The following is an 18,309-nucleotide window of genomic DNA, read 5'->3' as shown; positions in this document are numbered from 1 at the left end:
TGTCTGCAGCAGGACACTGAGCGCCATGGACAGCTGCCTGGGCTTCCTGGGGTTGAAGTGATTCTGCTGGGATTGGGCAGCAGACACTCTGGGAATAAAACCAGATTAACCACATATTGTCCTTGGGAAGAAAGGGATTTCTCAGGAGACACCTCATTACTAAGAGAGACTAGGAGTTCTCAAAAGAAATCATTCCAGCTTTGCCCTGGGTCACCACTGCTCAGCACTGGAGTAAGAGTCTCTAAGTGTCTCTTTACTCTGAAGAATGAGAAACTAGAGACATTTATAGATAAATAGGTGCACATTGAGGCCATATTCTTAAGTGAAATAAATAGGATACACATATGTAAATATTGCACAGTTTTGCTGGTGTGAAAAACTGAAATTATAAATAAGGATCACAATGCGTGATATTGTGAAATATGAAGAAAGGGTCCAAAGGGGAAAGGGAAGTGGGAGGGATTGGCAAAATAAAAGAAGGGAATGGAATTAATATGAGAAAAGTAAAAAATGGAAATCGTCTTTGTAAATAGGGAGGAGTGGTTGTTTGAAGGGGGGGGCATGGGAATGGGGAAAAAATAAGAACCAAGATAGATGATGTAAAGGTACAGATTTCCAATGATGAATGTCATTATATTGTATACCTAAAAGGTACCAATAAAATTAATAAAAAAGAAGTGTATGAAAGATTTTTGTTGTTTTTAGTGAGATATAGATTAACTTTTCACTACTATTTATTGATTTGCATTGCTTTATTTAGGCTTTCTGTGTATTAGGAAACAGAATGAAAACATTATGCTTCTTTACTATAAAAGTACTTATAGAAACAAGTTTGCTTTTTATTTTTATCTTTTGTGATTCTATTTTCCCAAGATGTTTTATTTAAACTAGCCAACTTGCCAATTTTTTTCTTTATGACAGCTGGCTTTGAGATTTTTATAGAAAGTTTTCTTTCTTTCTGACATTGTTTTAAATCATGCTCTCAAAAGAAATTAGACTCAGCTTTCTAAGTATTTTTTTAAACCTCATCCTTTTGTTTTTCCTCCACTGTGGAGAAGAACTTTTAGTTTCTACCTTTCTTCTCAGAGCATCATTCGACAATTCTTATCTCCTCTATTGCTATGGCATTAACTAGCAATGTAGTAATCTTTTGTGGACTTTCTTTTCCATTCAGTGCTGCACAGCCATGAATTACATACATATGCACACAGACCCTACAGTTATCTTAATAAGAAGGACATACTGACAGACAGTGATTGAATTATCCTATTACAACGTTATTTTAGTTTTCCTGTCATCTCAGAAGGTTTTTCCTTTCTTTCATTTTTAAAGCTTCTGTTTTATTCATATGTATTATATTTTACTGGTAAACATAGAACACAATTGGATAACAACCTAAATTTCTTCTGTTTATTTGGAAATATGCAGGTCACACATGTGTTGCAAGTTTTTGAAACTTACTAATAAGTTACTAATAACTTACTAGTAAGTTATTAATAGATTTCACTAAGAATTAGTACTGAGGATATAATTGTATTTAAATGAGTGGGTGGAGAAATATATTCATAGATTTCCTATCACTGACATTTCATCTCTGAAATGAACCAAGTAATATGCTGTAATTTTTATCTGTTTTAGGACAACATTTAATATTGTTTTAGTTAGGCAAGTTTTCTTTGTATCCAGAAATGGTATGTGAGTTTTTATGGTTCTCTATCCTTTGCATTTCTTGTCATATTTGTAAGGTTTAAAAAATGCATGGTACAAAAAGAAATCAGCAACTGGCCCCATACAAATGTCATCTTGTTAAATAAGTCAGGGTGATTCTATAAAAAAGCAAAAGGCAGCAAACAACACAGAAACTTGAAATGAAAATCAAAATCTAGGAACCCTAATCTACCTCCTCCAAGGTATAACTGTATTGTGACAATGCTACAACATAGTTGAACCTTAAAACATTATACTTGGTGAAGAAAAGTGAGATACAAAAATCCAGTACTGTATGGGTCCATATATATGAAATACTCATTGCTGTCCAGTGCATGGGCCCAGGAAGTGGAGGAAGCGGTCAAGGGCTGGGATGAGGTGGAAATGAAAAGTGGCCCCTAATGAGTTAAGGACTTGTTTGGTAAGTCATGACAAAATTCTATATTTACACAGTGTGGTGAAGAGCTCTCTAATTATACCAAAATTCACTGAACTGTCACTTAAAAATCACACGGCATCTGAAGCATACCTCAATAAAGCTTTTATGTTCAAACAAAAACAAGGGAACACTTTCTACTATGTCTGTCCAGACTGTTTTCATGCACAGCTCAACAAATTCTTTACACAAAATTTCTTTATTAAGCCAGGGTCATCACTTATGTAACCTGTTCCCTAGGTGAACATCTAAGTCGCCACCATTTCTAATGCTGCCTTATTTTCCTTTTTAAAAGCAAGTGTACTGGGCCAGAGATGTAGCTCAGCAGCCCTGCGCCTGCCTGGAAAGTGCAAGGCCCTGAGTTTGATCCCTGGTACTGGAAAAAAAAGAAACTAGAAAAATAAAAGTGTGCTAGAAACATGCATGTAGACATAATGTGACACAGAATCCTGTGGTTGTCTGGAGGGCAAACTGTTTCAATATTGGTGCTGCCATGAGTTACCTATTGTGAGTTGTTCTATAACATGGGTGTGCATGGATCACTGTAAAATGACATCTTTATTACTTTCAGGAAAATTACCCAGGGGAGGAACAGCGGGATCAAATGGAATTTCTATCTTGAGCTTTTTGAGAAATCCCTATACTGATTCCATGCTGGCTATAATAGGTTTACATCCTCACCAACAATGTATAAGGGTTCCTTTCTTCCACAGTCTCCTCAGCATTGTTGGGTTTTCAGCCCTTTTTAGTATTTATTCTTACTGGAGTGAAGTGGAATCTCAATATTGTTTGATTTGCATTTATTTAATGGCCAAAGATGCTGGAAATTTTTTTCATGCATATCAGCTATTTGTGTCTTCATCTTTGAAGTCTATATATTTCAATTGTTCATTTGTAATTGGTTATTTTATTTTTGGATATCTAATTTTTAATTTCAAATTTCTGTTTTCCCTTTTTTATTTTCATTCATTAGTACACATGTGTAGTACACAATTTTTACATTCCTTTTGGGAAGTTAGAACACTTACCTAACACATCTTAATTCCTTTGTCATCCCTTTCACTTCCTTCTCTCCTACCTCCACCTATCCATTGATTCCTACATTTTGCATATGTTTACAGGACATGTTTGTATTCCTTGTGTGGAGTCGATACTACTCTTTTGTCTGAGTATGGTTTGTAAGAATTTTTTGACTACATAGATTGTCTCTTCACTCGGTTGTTTCCTTTGCTGTGAAAAAGTTAATTTTTAAATTGGATATTGTCTCATTTGTTGATTTTCTTATTCAATTAGGATTCTGTTCAGGATGTCTTTGCCTATGGCTATGTCTTCAAGACTTCTTCCGATTTCTTACCAGTAGATTTAAAATGTTTCTGCTTATATACATATAGGTATTTGATACATTTTGATTTCACTTTTAAATTTTGTGAATAGCTTTTTAAAGTTTTACTAGTGCAAGTGTGCAGTACATGAAGTTTACATTGATCTTGCTGAGTAGGAACACGTACATAGCACAGCTTATCTTTTTTAATCTCCACCCCTCCCACCTCAATCCCTCTGCCTCTAAACTTCCTTCTCCATGTTTTCATTCTTATAGTTGTTATTATTCTTAGGTTATGTTTATGATGTATAATGTTTACGTCTATTGTGATTGTCCCGTCCCTACACATGGCATAGCCTAATAAAGATGTAAAGGAGGAAATATACAGAGAGAGGAAGTCAAGTGGTTTCACATTATATTCAAAGTTCTCCTTTGATATGAAGATATTAAGTCACTGTCTTTATAGCATATGCATTACATCATTTAAAAACATATTTATCATATGCAAGTGCAGTTTTCTTATGCCCACCATGGTTGAATATATTTTATACTTCTTCAGGTAGGTTGATACTAAACGATATGACAACACTGACTGGGATTGTCTTTCTCTGAACACAAGATTTCTGACTTCCTTTAACAAGTACCTCCCAAACAGTTCCTAATCAGAGTGTGAAAGCAGGGTAAGATGATTTGTAAGGCTGGCCAGAGATGGTAACATTTACTTAAGAGCAGTCCATCTGCATATGCAGTGCTTTCCTCCTTCTGCTCCATGCTCTCCATGTAGGACTTGCTCACAACAAACCCTTGCACCTCCCCTCATGGTGTCCATAAGGGATATGGAGTTACACCTGCGGGGAGCACTTTGTCTGGCATGATAACCCATACCCCTGTGATGGTCTCCCATGGGCTCACCCTGCCAGCATCATCTCTGGTTTCCCTGTCACCCTCTGGACTTGCAATGTGACATCCTCCAGGAGAGAGCAACCCTAGCTCTCTCACAGCCATGGAGTATGTCTCAGCTTGGTCTCTGACATCACCATTCCTGGGATCCAAAGGATGGCATCAGAACTTAAAAGGCTGGTGCAGCTGTGTAATAACTATTCACTCCTGGAGGTCCTTTATTCCTAAAGTTGGACATTATTAGAATATTCACACTGAAAAATTATCTTGAAAATCAAATGAGACAAAGCTTCTAAAGTGTTCAGACATCTGTGGATCACATTTTTGACAGCATTAACTGCTGTTATTAGAGACCATCACAACACAAAATAAGTGAATACAAATTTTCCTTTCTTAGTTCCCAGTCATCTACTGCCATCTGGTGCTATTGATACTCCCAGATCAGAGCAGATGATGTATGGACAGAGCAAACTGAACCACAGTGACAGAGCTCATTTTCCTGGGGCTCTCAGGCTCTCCCACCCTGTGGCTCACACTCTTTGAGACGTGCCACACTGTGTACCTGCTCTCCCTCCTGGGGAACACCCTGATCATTTTCATTGTTCTCATGGACCCCACCCTCCAGACACCCATGTACACCTTCTTAAGGAATCTGTCCTTCTTGGAGATTTGGTTCAGGAGAGCCAGAGTGCCTAAGCTGCTGGCCACCTGCCTCTCTGAAGCAGTCACCATCTTGGTTCCCACATGTATTGCCCAGTTCTACTTATTCTTCTCCATGGGATCTACAGAGTGCATCCTGCTAGCTGTGATGGCCTATGATCAGTACATGGCCATATGCAGCCATCTGTGCTACACACTTCTCATGAATGCTCACATCTGCCCGAAGTTTTCTGCTGGATCCCAGATTGGAGAATTCATTGCCCCTCTCCCCACTATCATACTCATTTCTCATCTAAACTTTTGTGGCCCCCAGAAGATCAACCATTTCTTCTGTGACTCAGACCCCATTTTCAAACTCTCCTGCTCAGATGCATTTTTTGTGGAGGCCTTGGGATACACATGTAGCTCTGTTGTGATTCTGAGTTCTTTCATTCTCACTTTCTCTTATGCCAATATTGTGGCCACAGTAGTCAGGCTGGCTTCCCCAGAGGCTCAGAAAAAATCTTTCTCCACCTGTGCCTCCCAACTCACTGTAGTCACCATCTACTGTGGCACTGTTATCTTTGCCTATGTCCACCCTCCAGCCAGGTACAACTTCACCATTGATACGGTGTCCATGTTCTACTGTGTGGTCACCCCACTGGTAAACCCTCTCATCTACACCCTGAGAAACCAGGAGGTGAAGAAATCTTTCAGGAAATTTCTAGCATGAAAAGCATTTTTGTTCACAGAAAAATCAAGGAGTTTTGAGAAATGAACAAAAAATTATCCAAGTAGAGTGTATGCTAAAACATCTTTTACTCATAAGTGAAATAAAAAGGATACACATGTGTAAATACCAAATAGTTTTTCTACTGTGAGAAACTAAAAGTGAAATTAAAGATTAAAAGGATTAAAATGAATAATTGATCTTTTGAAATAGGAAGAAAAGGTCCAAAGCGGTAGGGGTGATGGGAAGCAAAGAGGAAAGGAAAGATGGAAAAGGAAAAATTATGAGAAAAGAAAAACAATGGAAATGAAATCTATATGACTAGGGAACGGTGGAGGGGGTGAAGGGAAAAATATAAGAACCAAGTTACATCATGTAGCCCATCCGATGCTCTCTAAGCTGCGACTGGCCAGGAGAGACAAGCAGCTTGAAGCTCCGCGGCCGTCCCGGGCCACGGCACGCTGAGGTCCGCTTAGCCACACGGGCGCCTCCAACTCCCAGTTCCCCTGTGCCCCCCACCGCACCTCCTACATTCTGGCTTTTCTGCTACCTGGTCCCACACTACAGAGGCACAGGAGATTATAAAGACCCTTGTCCTGAGCGCCACAAGATAGAGCAGAAGTTAGTAACAGAAAGAGGGCCTCTAAGGCTCCTGGATGAAAACTGAAGCTCAGCAGAAAAGTAAAGAGAATCTCTACAATAAAGGCACATCAGGCCACTGTACTTGGTCTGCTGCTGGCTTGCTGAGACCCATTGACTTGTATATGCACAGGGATTCCTGTATTGCCTACTGTGCCAGCACAGACATACACTGAAGGAGGCCCATAATTTCGATTGCTATTTGCAAAGAAGAAAGAAAACAAAATTTTTTCTCTTATTCTTAATTCTTCATTTTTACTTTTTTTCTACTTTTCACAATTTTGCTTTTCTTTCACTTCTTTCTTTTATCTTTTCTTTCTCTCTCTCTCTCTCTCACTCATTCTCTCACTGTCCCACATTGCTCTTCATCTCTCCATTAGTTCCTTTCTGCACTGAATTCAGATTTCTCCCTTATTGTTTTTTTCTTCTCTTTTTCCTTCTCTTGATTATCATTAGGTTTAAAGGGAAGTAAATTTGGTATCTAGCCTCCCTGTTGCTGTTAGATGATTCTATTCACATCTTTGTTCTTTCATTCTGCCTTTTTCTCTTGCCTTTAACAACTTCTTAGAATTTGTGTGATCTTTCTGTGTCTTCTGGCCTCACTGCTAATCTTACCTGTTCTATCTACCTGTTCCTCCCTCCCCAACTCCTTTTAACTCCCCACCCCAAAGGGGAAAGATGCTATATTGAAGAGTTTATTTATTATAAACTTATGTTGGGCTGGTCCTCGGTTTTAATTTAACTCACATAGTTAAAAGTGATAGATTAATAACTACCAAAAATTGTCATTTTCTAAGCTGTGCTTGATGCTATGGTATTGCTGACCATGTCATTTGGGCTAACATGTTGTGATTGATCTAATTAGTTTTTCTTCCTGGTATAAGAAAAATAAAATAGCTTCAGAGTCATTAGAGTCTCAAAACCCAAACACGAGCTATATCTGGAAGACACCTCTGAAAAGCAATCATTTCACAAGTGTTTTAAACACAAGCAACAAAGATAACTACATTAAGCAATTTTGAAATATTGACCCAGGAATTAAACCAAGGACAGTACCAAAAACAAAAATGAGAAGACCCTTAAGGCACAAATGCAGGCTTCCATGCCACAAAAAGGAAATTCTCTGGGAAATGAGGTGGAAAAGTCTGATAAGCAACCACTTGGACACCCTGAACTGATAGCACAGGAAGTAACAAAGCAGATGCATGTGGTTCTAGAAAATTTCAAAACAGAAATAATCTCCCAGATAAATACAGACATGGTGAGCAGAGTGAAAGACATGATTAGAAGCTCTAGAGCAGAAAAAGATAAGAAAATAGATGAGATCAGAAACATGCTGGAAGCCATGAATGCCCAGCATAAGAAAGAAACGGAAACCATGATTGCCCAACATAAGAAAGAAATGGAATCCATGAAACAGATTCAAACAGATATTCAGGAGATTAAAAACTCCATTGGAAGCATGCAGAGCAGACTAAGAGAATCTGAAGACAAAATATCAGATATAGAAGACAGGATAGTGGCTAAGGACCATGAAAACAGAGATTTCTTAAAGATAGTAAGGGACCATGAGAAATCAAGCAAACAGCTGTTAGATGATGCAAAGAAGAATAATATAAGACTCATAGGAGTCCATGAAAAAACAGGAGAAATTACAATTGACATAAAAAAACTGTTGACAGAAGTAATAGTAGAAAACTTCCCAGACAGAGGTAGAGAATTGGCGTGCAGATAAGTGAGGCATAAAGAACTCCAAGCAGCTATGACCAAAAAAAATCTACACCTAGACATAAAATAGTCAAGATCCCAGAAACCCAACAGAAGAACAAAATCCTACAGGCAGTTAGGGAAAAGAAACAAATCACCTACAAAGGAAAGCCCATCAGTATCATGGCATATTTCTCAACACAAACCCACAAATCAAGGAGAGCCTGGAGTGAAGTATTTCAAGCCCTAAAAGAAAATAACTTCCAACCTAGACTGTTGTATCTGGCAAAATTATCTTTCAAAATTGATGGGGAAATTAGATACTTCCATAACAAAGAACACCTGAGAAATTTCATGAACACCAAACCAGCACTCCAAACAATTTAAAGCAATACCCTAGAAAAAGACAATGAAGGTCACAACTCCTGAGGCCCAGCAGAGAGAAGGCATCATGCAAGGTAAGACACTAAAGCGAAAGGGGGGAAAATAAGAAATAAAAGATCCAACAAGAGTAAAACATCATGACAAGGATGAGTCACTATCTGTCAATTACAAGTATCAATGTTCATGGCCTCAATTCACCAATCAAAAGAAACAGACTGACAGAATGGATTAAGAAGCAAAACCCAGCAATATGCTGTATACAAGAAACACACCTAACTCAAAAGAAAATTCATAGACTGAAAGTAAAAGGATGGAAAACAGTTCTCCATGTGACAGGAACCCAGAAAAAAGCAGGTGCAGCAATTTTATTTGCAGACAAAGTAGATTTCAAACCAAAACTAATTAAGAGAGACAAAGATGGTCACTACATCCTTGTGAAAGGAACAATCCAAGAGGAAGAGATAACAATCCTAAATATTTATGCACCAAATATGAATGCCCCCAACTATACACAGCAAATATTAATGGACATGAAAAACCAAATAAGCACTAATACAATTGTAGTGGGAGACATCAACACCCCTCTATCACAAATAGACAGATCAACTAGAAAAAATTAACAATGAAATTCTACAACTGAACCAAGCTATTGAATAAATGGACTTAATAGATGTTTACAGAGTGTTTCACCCCACAAAATCAGAATACACATTCTTTCTTTTCAGCTGCACATGGGTCATTCTCCAAAATAGATCACATGCTAGCTCATAGGACATATCTAAGTAAATGTAAAAGAATGGAACTTATCCCCTGTACATTATCAGACCATAATCCAATACAATTGGAGATCAATAACATAAGAAACTGCAAAACTCCCACAAACATATGGAAATTAAACAACACCCTCCTGAACAACCAATGGGTCACAGAGGAAATTAAAGAAGAAATTAGACAGTTTTTACAAGTAAATGGCAATGCCAGTACAACATACAGGAACCTGTGGGACAAAATGAAAGCAGTTCTACATGGGAAATTCATAGCAGTGAATGCACATATTAGGACAGCAGAGAGAACTCAGTTAAATAACCTAATGCAGAACCTCAAGCTCCTAGAAAAAGAAGAGCATAACAAACCCAAACCTCATACAAGAGAGGAAATTATAAAGATCTGAGCAGAAATCAATGCAATGGAGACTAAGAGAATGATACAAAAAATCAATGAATCAAAGAGTTGGTTTTTTGAAAGAATAAATAAAATTGATAAACCTTTAGCCAACCTTATCAAAAAAAGGAAAGAAAAGGGGGAAATACATGCAATTAAGAATGAAAAAGGGGAAGCCACAACAAATCCAGCAGAAATCCAGAGAATCATCAATACCTACTTTGAGAACCTGTACTCTAATAAAATGGAAAACACAGAAGAAATGGACAGATTCCTAGATACATATGAATTGCCAAAATTAAATGAAGAAGATATAGAAATTCTAAACACCCCAATAACAATGAGTGAAATTGAAAATGTAATAAAAACTTACCAACAAAGAAAAGCCCAGGTCCTGATGGCTACACTGCTGAATTCTACAAGACATTTAAAGACGAACTATCACCATTACTCTTTAAATTCATCAAGGAAATTGAAAGGGAATCAATGCTTCCAAATTCATTCCTGGAAGCAAGTGTTACTTTATCCCCAAACCAGAGAAAGACCCAACCCAAAAAGAGAACTACAGACCAATCTCCCTAATGAACATAGATGCAAAAATCCTAAACAAGATACTGGCAAACAGAATACAGAGAGTCATCAAGAAGATCATACACCCTGACCAAGTCAGATTTATCCCAGGGATGCAAGGACGGTTCAACATAAGTAAGTCAATAAATGTAATACACTACATTAACAAAGTCAAGGACAAAAACCACATAATCACTTCAATAGATGTAGAAAAAGCATTAGACAAAATCCAACACCCATCCATGATAAAAATGCTACAGAAAATTGGAATAAAAGGCCTTTATCTCAACCTGCTTAAGGCTATCTATGAAAAACCAACAGTCAACACCATACTAAATGGTCAAAAACTGAAAACTTTCATGCTAAAATCAGGAATAAGACAAGGATTCCCTCATTCACCACTCCTGTTCAATATCATTCTAGAAACATCAGCCATAGCAAGTAGAAAAGAGAAAGAAATAAAAGGAATAAAGATAGGAAAGGAAGAAGTGAAACTGTTATTATTTGCTGATGATATGATACTTTACATAGAAGACCCAAAAACTCAGTCAAAAGTCTGCTAGACCTAACTGACAGATTCAGTAGAGTAGCTGGATACAAGGTCAACACTCAAAAACAATAGCCTTCTTATACGCAAATAGCAGACCCATTGAGAGAGAAATTCAGAAAATAACTCCTTTTACATTAGCATCTAAAAAAATGAAATATCTAGGAATCAACCTAACAAAGGAAGCAAAAGACCTCTTCACTGAAAACTATAGTACTCTGAAGAAGGAGATCAAAGAGGATATAAGAAAGTGGAAAGATATCCCTTGTTCCTGGCTAGGAAGAAGCAATATAATGAAAATGGCCATACTTCCAAAACTACTATATAGATTCAATGCAATGCCAATTGAAATTCCAACAATATACTTCACAGCACTAGAGAAAACAATCCAAAAATTCATTTGAAAGCAGAAGAAACCTAGAATAGCAAAAGCAATTCTAGGCAACAGAGACATGGCCAGGGGTATCACAATCCCCAATTGGTAACTGTACTACAAAGCTACTGTGATAAAAACAGCATGGTACTGGCAAAGAAACCGACCCAAAGATCAGTGGAATAGATTAGAAGATGTAGAAACAACTCCAGACATACTCAGGCACCTCATCTTTGACAAAGGAGCCAACCACCCTCTTTAGAGAAAAGATAGCCTATTTAATAAATTGTGTTGGAAAAACTGGATTTCAACCTGTCAGAGATTAAAACTAGACCCATACCTATCACTGTGCACTAAACTAAGATTGAAGTGTATTAAAGATCTAAATATTAAGACAGAAACACTAAACTTGTGGGAAGATAAGTTAGGTAGAACTCTTGATGACCTTGGCATAGGAAAATACTTTATGAACAAATCTTCAGTAGCACGGGAACTAGCACAAAGAATCAACAACTGGGATCTCATCATATTAAAAAGCTTCTGCACTGCAAGAGAGACTACCAACAGAGTGAAGAGACAACCTACAATGTGGGAAGAATTATTTAGCAGCTGTAGCTCAGACAAAGGTCTACCATCGAGAATATATAAAGAATTTAAAAAAATCAGACCCCACAAATCCAAAGACCCAATTCAAAAATGGGCATTCGAAATGAACAGACATTTCTCAGAGAAAGAAGTAAAAACAGCAAATAAATATATGAAAAAATGTTCAACATCACTGGTCGTTAGAGAGATACAGATGAAAACAACACTGAGATTCCACCTCACCCCACAAAGATTGGCTGCTGTCAAGAAATCAATCAATAACAAATGCTGGCGGGGCTGTGGAGAGAAAGGAACCCTTCTCCATTGTAGGTGGGAATGTAGATTGGTGCAACCACTGTGGAAATCAGTATGGAGATACCTCAAAGAACTAGGACTACATGTCCCATTTGACCCAGCTCTTCCCCTACTGGGAATCTTCCCCAAAGAATTAAAAGCATAATACTGCAGAGATATATGTGCACCTATGTTTATAGCAGCACAGTTTGTAATAGCTAAAGTTTGGAAACACCCCAAGTCCCCACTGACTGGAAACTGGATAAAGAAGATTTTTTTTTTATATAAAATGGAGTACTACTCAGCCATAAAGAATGAAAACTAGAGACATTTATAGCTAAATGGATGCATATTGAGGCCATACTCTTAAGTGAAATAAATAGGACACATGTGTAAATACCAAATAGTTTCTCTAGTGTAATTCAAAGTGTAAATAAGGATGAAAATGATTAAAATGAATAATTGATAATTTGAAATAAGAAAAGGTCCAAGGGTTTGGGGATGGTGGGAGCAGAAGGGGAAAGGGAAGAAGGGAAAGAAAAAATTATGAGAAAAATAAATGGAATCAAACTCTGTGTAAATAGGGAAGGGTGGAGGGGGTGAAGGGTGCACATGTAATGGGAGAAAAAATAAGAACTAAGATACACCATGTTCTGGTACAAAACACCCAATGATAAATGTAAATGTATTTTATACCTAAAATGTACCAATAAATATATATATATAAATTTTAAAAAAGATACATTATGTACAGGTACAAGCACCCAATGATAAATGTAAATGTATTGTATACCTAAAATGTACCAATGAAAGAATTTATGCAAAAAAAGATCAATAATTGAAATTACATTTAAAATTTGTCATTTAATATGATAACCTTTGTGCAATTTCAATTTTAGCTTGAATCCTCCTGAAGTGCTATTCTATATGTACTCTGTTCATGAATGTCTTAATACAGTGTCACAATGATAGAACTGTTAATAACACAAGTTTCTTGCCCACAAGCCAGTTGCAGTTGGAAAATGGCTGGGTCAGTCTTACATGCTTTAATTAAATATTTTCATATCTTTAACAGAAACCATGTTCCATCAAATTTATTAAATGGACCAGTTTTTCTCTAACTAGTACATGTTCTCATCCAAACTTGATCATTTGTTCCTCAAACATACATTCATTCCATAAATCTCAAGCACATATGAACCAGACACTAGTCTGAAGCATTGATTGCGATTTGTTAATAAAAATTTGGCTAGTAAATTTCATTAGAAAACAATTACATAATCAGATTTTTCCTGCTTCACATAAACTATGAATCAATTATCTGGGCTTCAAAATGTCTTGGTTTAAAAAAATGGAGAAAATGAAAGTATAGAAATGAACGGTATAAAAATAGTGTGTTTACCATGGTAAAATAAGTGGTAAAACAGATCCTGGTAAAGTATTCAAACAGGCAATTAATTGAGCAAATACTCATTTTATCTTTTCAAGAAAGAGAGAATAAAAAGAAAGGACAACAGTTTTCCTTTATTATATGTCATTCTCTTATGTGAATGAAGAGCTTTATAATTTCCATTGCTTTAGTGCAGTGCAGAAACAAGAGTGATGGCAAGGGTGCGGGAAAAATAACCCCACCCAGGTCTCACAGTGAGCAATGGGTGCTCCTCATGAGCATTCTCCAAAGTCAGCTCAGGGGATCAACAGCATCGGGGTCGTGTGAGGAACATGACATCCACCCCAGTGCCCCTGGAGGGGAATCCATGGTGGGACAAGACCACAGGCTGGTTTACTCAGCAAATGAAACACTGAAACCACTACTTTAGGCACAAAACATATATCTTCAGCATAAAACTCATATATCTTCAGCATATATGTATATATATATATATATATATATATACATACATACATATACATATATTTAATGAAAAAAGATTAATAAATTCAAGATTTTATTACACATGCCAGTGTGTAGTGTTTTTTCTTCAATGTCAGGATGTGACTTTCCAAAATGCATGACATATATAATGAAATATTATTTTCTGAATACCAGTTTGAGGAAACATTTCTTAGAGATTTTATTATTTTTATGCAATGATTATTTGTTTTTGTTATATTTGTATGTGAATATATTTGATTATTTTACCCCCCCTTTTATTCCCTCCTTTTCCTCTGCTGTCTCTGATCCTCTTCTTTGCTAATCATCTTCCTCCTACTTTCCTGCATTCTCCTACTTACTTTCTTCTAATTGTTTTTAGATTCCATATTTGAGAGAAATTATGGGATGTTTGACTTTTTAGCTTGGCTTATTTCAGTAATAATGATGTTCTTTGCATCCATCCACTTTCTTGCAAGCGACAGGATTTCATTCTTTATGGCTGAAAAATTCCATTGTGCATATACAAGATATTTTCTTACTCCATTTTATCTTTTGATAGGTGTCTGGGCTGTTTCCACGGCTTAGCTACTACTGGTCTGCTATAAGCAGAGCTATGCAGTTGTCAGTGTAGCCTGGTATTTATGATTCAGGAATTTATTGAGGAATGGCATGTCTACATCAAAAAGTAGCTCCATGCTAATGTCCAGCATGGCTGTATTAATTTACATTCCCCCCAATAGTAGAGAAGGTTATCTTTTCCACACATCCTCACAAGCATTTATTACTTTGTTTTCTTGATAGCAGTTGTTCTGATGGGAGGGAGATGGCATCTCAATGTAGTTTTGCTTTGCTTTTCCTAATGGCTGAAAATGTTGGACATTGGCCACTTGTATTTCTCATGGAAAGGGCCTGTTCAACTAAATTATTTGCTTACCACTCAGGTTACTTCCTCCTCAGCATTGAGTTTTTTGAGTTCTATATGTACTCTAGATATTAATCCTCTCTCAGAACTGCAACTGACAAATATTTTCTCCATAGCAACTATTACCAAAATAACTTTGACTTGTAAATGTGAAACTTAGGACATATGATATGATATTTTCTAACACTCGATTTTCTATCAGAATAGTAAAATTCATATTCAAACTATGCCGCAACAAATGAAACATTCTCCCAGCAGAAGAAAGATTTTTTTTTTTTCAATTTGTTGTAGCAACTTTTTCAAAATTCCAACTCCTTGGATATATCTAATTATATCTTAGGTTACAGTCATTAGGCTAAGTATGTCTAACACTGCTTCCCTTTGTACTGTCCCTCCTTCTAAAGTTTTACCTGCTATGATTCTTACCAGGGCAAACCTGCAGCCATTGGTAGTGGATATTGGGAAGTTTATAAATGAAAGACTGTGCCTCCTGCCACAAATGCAAATTAAGGATGTACAAAAGAAAGTCTCTTGTTTCACTCACTCCTGTTTTTCCTGATGCTTTGCTTTGGCAACCTTTAGACCATTCCTTCAACATTTTCTACAAGTCTTGTTTCTTTGGAAAAAGACAAACTTGGTAATAATCATCATCACATTTTTTTACATGGGATGCATTAAAGCAGATTATCATGGGATTTCAGAAACTAGATGATGGAAATCTTCCTAAAATAGAGCAGCAGCATAGGACAAAATGCAAACATGAGCCAAGGTAAAAAATTCTGGAGGAAAGTGTCCAGGGACAGTGAAAACATATTTAATTAAAATTAGATGACCAAATTATAAAAATACTTAGAAAAATTTTTAAAACTGTAAAGGAACAAGAACTATTTTACACAGAAGGCAGTTGCATACAATTTGCTTTCTAAGGCTTAATAATGGATTTATAAACATATTTATGGCAACTGGATGTCAATATATGGTGAGAATAGTTCCGTAAATTTTTGGTACTGGGGATCAAACTCAGGACCTTGTGCTTGCGAGGCAGGTGCTGAAACCACTGAGCTAAATCCCCAGCCACTTTTGTAAATTTTTAATCAACTTTCCAAGTTAGAGAATTGTTTGAAAATATTTTGTTTGCCTCTATATTATCATGGGGGGCAAAATTGCTAAAATATATCATTACATTAATTTTTTGATAATATACTTAACTCACATGTTTCTTGAAAATAGTGTGGGACTGACTTTCATACAAAACATGTGTGCATATCAGTGATTATTATTGTGAGGTGTGAATTGTGGAAAATACTTAATAGAAAAGTGAACTCAGCCATATTCTATGAAACAGAGTGAAATACTATGCTGTAGTCATGATGTAAATCAGAAAGCCTGGCAGTTTCAAGTGATTCTTCTTGTCCTCTTCTCAGTCACAGCTCATAGCCAGTCCTTCTCCAGTGTCATTTTTGCCACTGATCCATTTTCTAATGCACCACACATTTTGACTTGGTGACAGCACCACAACTGACCCACACATGCCTGTGTATTAGAGACACAGCCTCCTCACCCAGGGTCTTCTCCCTGCTCTCAAGACATCCTCCATGCTACCCCCATGCCACAGCCAGAGGGGACATTCCACAGTGTCGGTCAGAACCAGCCTCTGTCCTGCCTCACAGAGACACATGTCTCTCTCTTGCTTGAAGATCAGGAGGCAAATCCCTCTCCTGACATAGATGTCCCTCAGGGCCTGGCCCTCTCTTGTGCCCATGGCCTCTCTTTGTCGGAATTAATGAGCTTGGCTGTCCTGCCATGGAGGACCTTCCCTCCTCCTCCCCAATCCCCTGCACCCACTGCTCTCCCTGGAGAGACCCTAGTTCTGTGTTACCCATGCTGTGCTGCTCCTTTCTGGGCCCAGTCCCTCCTGGGCATGTCTGTCCTCAGGAGGACGTGCTGACCCCATAGAGTGGAGGGCTCCAGGCCCTCCTCATGCTGGGATGCCTTTCACTGCCTGCTCATGTAGTGTCACACGCTTGTGTAGGATTCCATGGTCACGGCAGCTGGTTCATGTTGTCTACTTAACTTCTATTAATAAATGCATTATATATCAAATGTAAAACTACAAAAGGTAATTCTTCAAAAAGATTAATTCTTCTTCTAAGCCACCCTATATTCCTTGTCCCAGTAGGTAAATAATTTGAAGTTCGTTTTTGCATGCATATCTATTGCTTTCTTTGTATCTTCCTAACTGTTTATTTTAGGAAAAGATCAGAAACGAAAAGAAAAATAATGATTTATATTCTTTGCTACAATATATAGTTTTGCATACACACTATTTTGTGATTTGACTCTTTTCACTTTATAAATAAATTTGTTGCAGCACGTTGAACACTAGCATATACAAGGTTTTTTGTCATTTTATTTTTTCTTGGAATATTGCAGTTTTCTCTACTATTGGATAGCTCGTTTCTAATATCTTCTAGTTCCAAAAAAATAAATTTGGACAAATACATTGCATATTAATGTTTGTGTGTGTAGATATATATCTGCCTGCATGTGTAGAACTCTGTAGGAAGTTTCTTTTCTGATTATAAATAAGAGAATTGAAATATTTCATAGATAACTGAAGCTTTCTGCCAATATAATTACAAATATCTGCACTTATAACAGCAATTCACCTCCACAGCTATCCAGAAGATCTGGTCTAATTTTAGGTTATGCCACTCTGTTATGTCAGAAATGATTTGATTCATTTAATTAGTGCATTTATCAAAAGTCTGACATTTCATAAAGGCACCACTTGCATTTCATAGCTAGAATCTTTCTTCATATGTCTTCGTTATTTTTCTGTCATGTTATCATCTTTTCTTCTCAATATTAGAATTTGTATTTGTAAGAAATATCAAACCTGGATCTTTGATCTGAGCTGAAAATATTATCTTTCATGGTAGATTCATGAACATTTACTTTTTAAGCAGTAGAAAATATTTTATATATAGTTTTATACTCAAATCTTAAATATCATATATGTGAAAAAAATTTAAAATACCTTTTTTATAAAATGTTTAATAGTATTTCACTATATTTTCTTCTAGAACTTTTATTACTTCTCTTTTAAACATATAATTTTTCCTCTAGACATGGTGATGTGCTTTATGATTTAATGTATAAATTAAATAACTTTTAAAGTTTACACTTTTATGAACATTGCATATCTAATAGTTGACCAACATTAAAATCAACCTGATAAAGAACAAATAAAATCACATCTGCTTGGGGCTAACTAGACATGCAAGTCAGGGGGCATAAATTCGGGAAATCAGAAACTGTGCTCAAAGGCTTAAAAAACCTGGTGACTCTCTTTACAACTAAACCATGAGGTGACTAGTAGGTGCATCTTTGACTCTCAGAAGCTGTTTGCTGCTGGTACAAGTTTATATATTTTAGTGTTTTGCTTGAATAATATATTTTGTATAAAATTTCAGATTATGATTTTCTAATATATTGAAAAATTATTTCTCAAAATT

At 36.6% G+C, this 18,309-nt stretch overlaps 1 pseudogene; it reads left to right on the top strand.

The window, feature by feature from the left end:
• The first annotated feature begins 4,821 nt into the window (after positions 1-4,821).
• Positions 4,822-5,736, top strand: LOC101709390 (olfactory receptor 5P55-like; annotated as a pseudogene).
• The last annotated feature ends 12,573 nt before the right edge of the window (positions 5,737-18,309 follow it).

This window comes from Heterocephalus glaber, unplaced genomic scaffold (assembly GCF_053883595.1).
Source record: "Heterocephalus glaber isolate CG9 unplaced genomic scaffold, H.glaber_assembly_v1.0 deba00001461, whole genome shotgun sequence".
NCBI classification, from domain to species: domain Eukaryota; kingdom Metazoa; phylum Chordata; class Mammalia; order Rodentia; family Bathyergidae; genus Heterocephalus; species Heterocephalus glaber.
The sequence above is the reverse complement of the archived record's forward strand: the minus strand, read 5'-3'. Positions and strand labels throughout refer to the sequence as shown.